We start from the raw sequence: 7,733 nt of genomic DNA on the forward strand, positions 1-7,733 counted from the left end.
TTAATACTTTTCTAACCAATAGCTTTACAAAAAACAAAAGAGGACTACACCATCAAGGGCCCAAGTAAGCTATACAAAATAAGGGGGGTTTAGTATATCCTATCTACCCAAAGAGAGTCCCCAAAAGGTTAGATTAGTATGCTTCCCATCCCTTAAGGATCGTCCTCAAGGGCCACTCTGGTCACCCGCACAAGAGGGATAACCTCCCTCGGGGTCCAAACCCAAAAGGTTGTAATCACCATCATCCTCCACAGCGAAATGAGTCTTCTAGCTATCGAGATGTCCAGCTGCAGTATTATCTAAAAGAAAATTTACAAGAGTGTGAGCTCCACCAAGCCCGTGAATGAAATATAAACCATGCATGCACATGCAAGCATAACTATGAGCCTATATGCATGAGATTCATTGATATTAATTAAGTCACCTAACACCAAAACTAAGGTAGGTAGAGGTACTACTACAATCCCCAATACATGTATCCTTAGTGCGGGCTTTTAACCCCTTCCCGCGATACACCCATTGAGTTGTTGGAGAAGACTAGTCGGCTCCAGCATCCCTTCCCAAGGTCAGCCCAACCAGCCCTCTAAGTTACCACTATGCTACCGCCAGCCCTATTGGCTGATGGAACAATCGACATCATCTGTCCTAATGACCCGATGAGTCTATTGAACGACCAAAACCCCTTCAGGACATTAACCTCACACAATTGTGGTATCTAACACCTTAACCACTGTTGGCAAGGGTTTGTAGTACGAGTTGTCATATTCCCTAGCCACATGTAATGCTGTATGACATAGTATGAGTCGGGTGGTGCCCTGCATCCCATTCTACGGGCCACTACTAACCTCATTTCCAAGCCGGCTATGACATCTAATCTAGCATTTTCACATGTATAGCATTAGCATTCACTTCCAATATCCATCAGATATGAATCAAAAATCAAATAGGAATATAAAGCAATTTAAATGAATAAAGACAATAAATATTACTGTTGTTGTTGTCATGATTCATCAGTCATGTTACACCTACACCCATGGTGTAATTTCACTCCCCTTGTGTAAATCCTGCTTGTTCTTCAGTCGGCTCGATCCCAGTCTGTATTTGACACTGCACCTCGTGTTCGGGGTTATAACCTATGTTAACCGGACCATTAGAACATGTCAAACCGTGTTTCAAAAAGGGTCTAAGAGTTATAGGATTGGTCTAGGTTTGCTTATTCATTGTTCAATAATTATGGGAAACAGTAGCAAGGTTTCTCTCCTAGGTTTGGCTTAGGTTACAGTGTTGGTTTTTGACCCCTTTTTGGGTCCACTGATGCACCCAAGGTATGGATGTCAGCAAGGATGGTTGGGGTAGGGTTTAAGGTGGTTTTTATGCCCCCAATACTGTCTTAGGCCTGTGGGTGCTGATCCAACAGGCTGGAATCATTTTAGACCTAGAACAACACTGGACGTTTGGGCCAAACGTCTAATGCATCATCCAATCCTTGTTGAACACGAGTTTCTTTACTCAAAACCTAGTTTTGGCTGCTGGTTTCTTCCCATCTCCGATTTGGGATGATTTCAGGGGGTAGCATCACCTATAATTTAGCTAAGGCATTGACATTATGGGTTCCTAAACAGGGTTTACTAATTGGCTGATGGGTTGGGTTTAAACACCAAGTAATTCAAGCATGCAAGGCTGAGATCGATCATGCAACCTCTCAAATTCTCATAAGTCATATAACAACAGTCATGCACATGCATTACAACAATGATCCTAAGCCCTAGCATGCTAAACACAGCATGCATGTAGAGATCCATGCTCCTAGCTTATCATCCATGAGTTACATGCATGATCAGGCATGAGATTGAACTAGATACATGGCTGGAATTCAAGATAAATATGTTAACAGGCTGAAAATAGTATAGATATCACATAGAATACATGGAACTAGGCATGCATGGATGGTCCAAGCAGTCCTGGAGCTCTAGGTGGTGATTCCATAATAGTCCTACAGAGACATGGCTATATGGCTATGGTCCTTGGGCTCAAACTCAGAGAACAGAAATGGGACATGGTGAAGAGAGTGGTTTAGGCTCAGTTGAATTACCTTAAGGCTGTGGAGAAATTGATCAAGGCTTCACAAGCCTACAAACCCTTCTTCTCTTCTTCTTCTCCTTCCTTCTTCCTCTCTTTCTTTCTTTCTCTTTTCTTCTCTAATGCTAGGAATAGTAGGGAAACAAAATAAGGGCTGGCCCCCCCTATTTATAAGCCAGGGGTCACTAGGGTTTATTTGGCCCAAGCTGTCCCATGTGAAAAACACATTTTCCACTCAATTCTCACCATTTTAGCTATATATGTGGGGCCCACATGGTTCCTAGGCTGGGGAAAAACTTCCATAAATTCTAAGGTATGATTCTGAGGTGTTTGATAGCAATGCACTAGGTCTTCACAAATTTGGAGTGGAAAATACAGGCTTCAGCATTCTCTGGAGCTTGCACTGGACCTTTGGGCCAATCGTCCAGAGAATCCTGTTTTACTGTTTTTGCTTGGGTTGAAATGAAATTTCAGTTCACTTAAAGGCGTAACTAGACAATAGTTCCTTCTAAGAAAATGCAGCTCTATGAGTCTAGTTTCTAATAAAATTGGAATAAAAGGAAATGAGGTTTGGATGATGGGGTTATAATATTTTTATTAAACAAAAGGTCAATCAGTAGAGGAGATCAATCATGACCCCTTGTGAATCACATGTGTGTAGACGCTGAATTTTGCCACCCCCCAGCGATGACGACAACTGGATGCAAAAGACTGGCAATGCCCTTTAAATACTCCTTTCCTTCGGGGTAACTCGGACACCCCCTGTTCCATTGTGTTTCCACTTATGGACCCCCCGCATTCCTAAAATGACCCCCACGACGCCCTCGCTTAAGGACCTAACCCAGCGGCATCGTGCATGGCCACAACACTGTGCAGTAGCTTCGCACGAGGCCATGGCATTGCCTGGCAGCGCCACGTTCAGCCGCGACACCGCCTGGCAGCACAACGACCAAGGAATATTCCCCCTCCACGGCACCACAGGGGTCACAGCATCGTCGGGGTACCCAAAACAAAAATTTTTCATCTAGCGGTGCCACCAAATCCCCCGCGACGCCGCCAGATGAACTTTTGCCTATAAATAGTCTCCTACCCCTCATTTCAACAAGTTCTCAAGTGGAGGAGAGGGAGGACCCTAGAACTCCATTTTCTCAGTTTTTTTTTCTTTTTCCTAGTTTTGGGGCCCTGCCCCTGTCCAATTTCGAGCCTTCGAGCCTAGTCCTTCTGTCTGGAGTCCGGGTCCTCCGAACTCCCCTTTCCTAATATGATTTTGTCCGAAAACCCAAAGCCTCTCATGGCCTAGTCACCTTGCCTGATGTCCTAATCTCTAGTTTCTAAAGCGCTTTTCGATGCCGTTATCCTGTCCGAGGTCCTAGTATCCGACGCCTGTGCGCTGTTACTCTGCTCGATATTTGAAGAAGCCTAGCTTCTGAAGCTCTCCGACGTCGTTATTCTGTTCGAGGTCTCAGCACCCTACACCCGCATGTCGTTACGCTGCCTGACATCTGGGTAAGTACTCCCCAAATATTTTTCCAATGCCGTTATTTTGCCTGATATCCAGGTAAATACTTTGCGACGCTGTTACTTTATCCGACGAAGGACAAAGCCAATCTTTTGCCTCCACCTGAGTTGGGGGACGCAATTCATCCCGTATAACTACATTGGTTTAAACGTATACATGCATTTAACTTTTTCATCACATTTTAATTCTATAACAATGTAGACTTTTAAATCATGACTGTATAGTGTATAGTAGTTAGTTTAATTAAGCAATGTGCACATCATTTTAGCTGAACATGTGGAAATAGGACATTCATGAAGGAAGAATATTTGAAAATCAGCATCTAGTAGAAAGACCGGTTTACTTGGACGAGGTGGGTGCCTAACACCTTCCCACTCTCGTAACCTGACCACTTACCCCGAATCTCTGACCAGACCAAACGAAGTCCCGTAGCCCTTCACAAGGCTACACTCATGGGTCCTAGGCCCTAATCTTAGGTGGCGACTCCATTTCATTTAATTGTATGACCCCCATCCCTCGATGAATCACAACCATTTGAGAAGACGCATTCCTTCTCTCTCCAACCGAGGAGCATAACCCCTAACCCCCAACGAACCAGGTGCACGGGGGGAAAACAGCATCCCTCACCACACGTCCAATTCCAGGAATGGATCCTCACAGTGGCAACTCTGCTGGGGATCTTGATGGTCAAGCTTTCAATACTAGATGCTACTGTTGAATGCAAGAATATTCTTCCTTATACATTATTGTTTGATAACATGTTTGGCTAACCCCTTTTGTGTACTAATTGCATCATACGTGTTCAAAGTGAAGTCAAACGATGAGGGTACTCCTTATTGTGCCTCTACCCCCGGGGAGGTGGGGCACATCATACTAAGTACTTTGAGATTGGATGATACCCACTTCCACCACCACTATCACGCACACACAATACTGCATAGAAACACAGAGCCCTGTGGTTAGTTATTGGACCCCATATGTAGATATGGGTAATTCGCGACGAAGCCACAACCTTTGATATTTACTGCACAAGTTTAGAATCACTGACGAGGGTATTCACTAGTGTGCCATGGCGTACTTTGCTACTCAAAAAGGGCACTGGTTTGATTACTCTGAGATCGTACCGACGAGGGTGTTCACTAGTGTGCCATGGGGTACTTCGCTACCCAAAAAGGGCACTAGTTTGATTACTCTGAGATCGTGTGACCTACTCTCTAGGTATTTTAAAAGCACCACATACTGACGATTCGCGATCACGAGCAATAGGTATATAGGTGCTATCAAGGGTGACCTTTTTCTATCCTATCAGTTTACCCATTGCATGCATTATGTAGAGGAAATTAGACCATATATGATTAGGATATGCCACAAACTAACGTAGCAACGCTTCGGGGTCAAAAACGAGGTTCCTGGCAGTATATCCTCCTTAATATAGTTTACCTATCATGGGGAAAGGCTCCATTTGTCCCTCGATAGTCCCTCGATGAAAGAGACACAATCATCTCGGATGGTGTATCAAAAAAAATGTAGCCTCGATAGTCCCTTGAAAAATGGTACATCGCCTGGTACATTATGTCAATAATGGAGCTCGGGTTATCCCAAAATGGAAGTTACTCTACATTAACTGAAGATAGACCGTCAGGAGATCTTCGGGAAACCCCTTTCATGACCATCCTAATACGATCTCTGGGAGCCATCAAACAAGAGAGGATCTATGGCCAGAAGTGGAACGAAGAGTTCAGGAATGGATCGTCATGCCACCCAACCACTGTTTGTATATTTGCTTTGTAAATCAGAACATATATATATATATATAAAGAAAAAAATTAAAAAAAGATAAAAAAATAAAAAAAAATGATAATTTGTTTGTCATGCGAAATCCTAAAACAATCTTTCGCCCTTGTAAGGTACAATTCTGCGACGAAAGAAGAACCCTTTGTTGTCCACTTGGGACCGTCAAGGCGGCCGATTAACTCAGGCCCACCTCCACCAGTCTCCACCCCCTTCGTCCAACAGAAATCACAGTCCATCTTCTAGTTCGGCAAGGCAGAGTCCAGTAGGGTCACCTCCTCTCATGAGTAACATGGGTCCACCAGAGGCTGGTTCTTCGGGATAAGTTTTGAGTCAAGAAATGGTCAGTATAAGAAGAGAGATGACTGAGATGAGGCAGCTAGTCACACAGATGGTTCAGGAGATGCAGAGTCAGTCTCGAGGAGACAATGTGCAAATCCCCGGAGAACCTATGGTGATGCCAATACCCAAAGTACAACCCAAGGTGGTGATAGAGGAAGAGGAAGTTGTGGTCCTCAACACCCCACAGAACCCCCTGAGATTGAAAGAGAGAAACAGACGAGGGAGAAAGTTGAAAAACTAGTTGCCCTATAAGGGAAAGCAGTAGAAAAATTAGAAGATGATTTAGTCTTCTTCCCAATGGGAAGGATACCTGAACACTTCAAATGGAAGCTCGACAAGTTCGACGGGATGGGGGACCCGAAAGCCCACCTGAAAATCTTCATTACTGTGGCCAAGTCATGGGATCTTATTGAGAATCAAATGGGTCAAGCCTTCCTTTACTCATTGGCTGGATCAGCTCTGAGGTGGCTCACCCAGTTAGACCAGATTCAAACTCAAAGCTAGTCGGCAGTGGCGAAGGAGTTCACCAAGTAGTATTCTTACAAAACTGAGCTAGATATTGCTCGGCATGAATTAGAGACCTTGAGGCAAGGAGCCGATGAAGGATTTTCCAATTTCATCATGTGGTTCTGCGAGAAGGCATCTAGGATGTGGAAATGTCCAAATAAAGCAGAGCAAGTGGAAATGATTCTGGAGAACTTATATGGGGAGTACTATGACCGCCTTTACTTCAGCACATCAAAACCTTTGAAACACTCATAGCTACTGGAAAGCAAATTGAGGACAAACTCTTCAAGGGAAAGCAAGCACAGGCTTCGACTAAGGAGCCTCTGGGTCCTACCTCAACAAGAACAACAAAGTAGGAAGGGGGAAGCGTCCTGAAGTGAATGCAGTCACTACTAGCCAGTACACTGAGAAGAATATTTTGCCAACAGCCATTGCACCATTGGTTATCCAGGTAGAACAGTCAGCCTCTCCTAGACAATTTACTTTTGGCAATATAAGTTCTGCTTGCCTCTTCTTCAAGCTCAAGAGGGAAGGGATGCTGGATGTCGTACCACCGAGGTACCTAGATTTGGCCAATCTGCCTCCAAGATACAAGCCAGAATTTCATTGCTACTATCACAATCAGAAAGGTCACCAGACTGATAGATGCATACACCTCAAGCATGTCATACAAGACCTGATTGATGCAGGGAAGATAGCGTTGAAAGTGGAACAAAAACCCAACATAACCACTAACCCTTTGCCAAACCATGGGGTGAACATGTTGCAAAAGGATGTTCCTTGTGAAGACCCAACATTCATGATCCAACCTACAAGACAAGGGAGGAAGTTAATGGATTCTCGAATTTACAGGGCTATCCTAAGAGCCCAAACCAAGGAAAATGAGAAGAAAAGAAAGGAGTTGGAAGCTCTAAGGCAAAGGCCGAATGAAGGATTATCCGACTTCGTCAAAAGATTCTGAGAAGAAGCAGATTAGATGCAACCTCGCCTAACAGAGGAAGAGCAAGTAGGTATAATCCCGAAAAACCTGCATGGAGTATATCATGAACATCTCTACCCCCAGTGGCATGAGATATTGGAAGCATTCGCCACCCTAAAGGGGTCGCTGGATGAAAATGAACTTGACTCCCCGAGATCATCCATGGAATCTATAAATGCCTTGGAAGAAGGGACAACGGGTTTAGACCCAACCACTCTGATTTGGCCCATAGGGGGTCCCTTGAAGGAATTAAGAAGAATTTGGAGGGATAAGGTGCATCTCATGTGGCAGATGGGCCTCCCTACAGAAGCTAGAACCAACATTAGCAATTTCCTAAGAGACATGTACAGAAGAGAAATGGTTGAAGCTCAGCCAACACCTTTTTGTGGCCGAAGCTGATACGCTCGGAAGAGGAGAGCAAAAAGGATGATGGTATGTGTTTATTATGCAAGAACCAATTGCAATGGAAAATTCAGAGAAGGCGGACAGCGGTGTGACCGAGGGAAGGGAATAGCC

The sequence above is a fragment of the Telopea speciosissima genome, chromosome 4 (genome assembly GCF_018873765.1).
Source record: "Telopea speciosissima isolate NSW1024214 ecotype Mountain lineage chromosome 4, Tspe_v1, whole genome shotgun sequence".
In the NCBI taxonomy this organism is placed as follows: domain Eukaryota; kingdom Viridiplantae; phylum Streptophyta; class Magnoliopsida; order Proteales; family Proteaceae; genus Telopea; species Telopea speciosissima.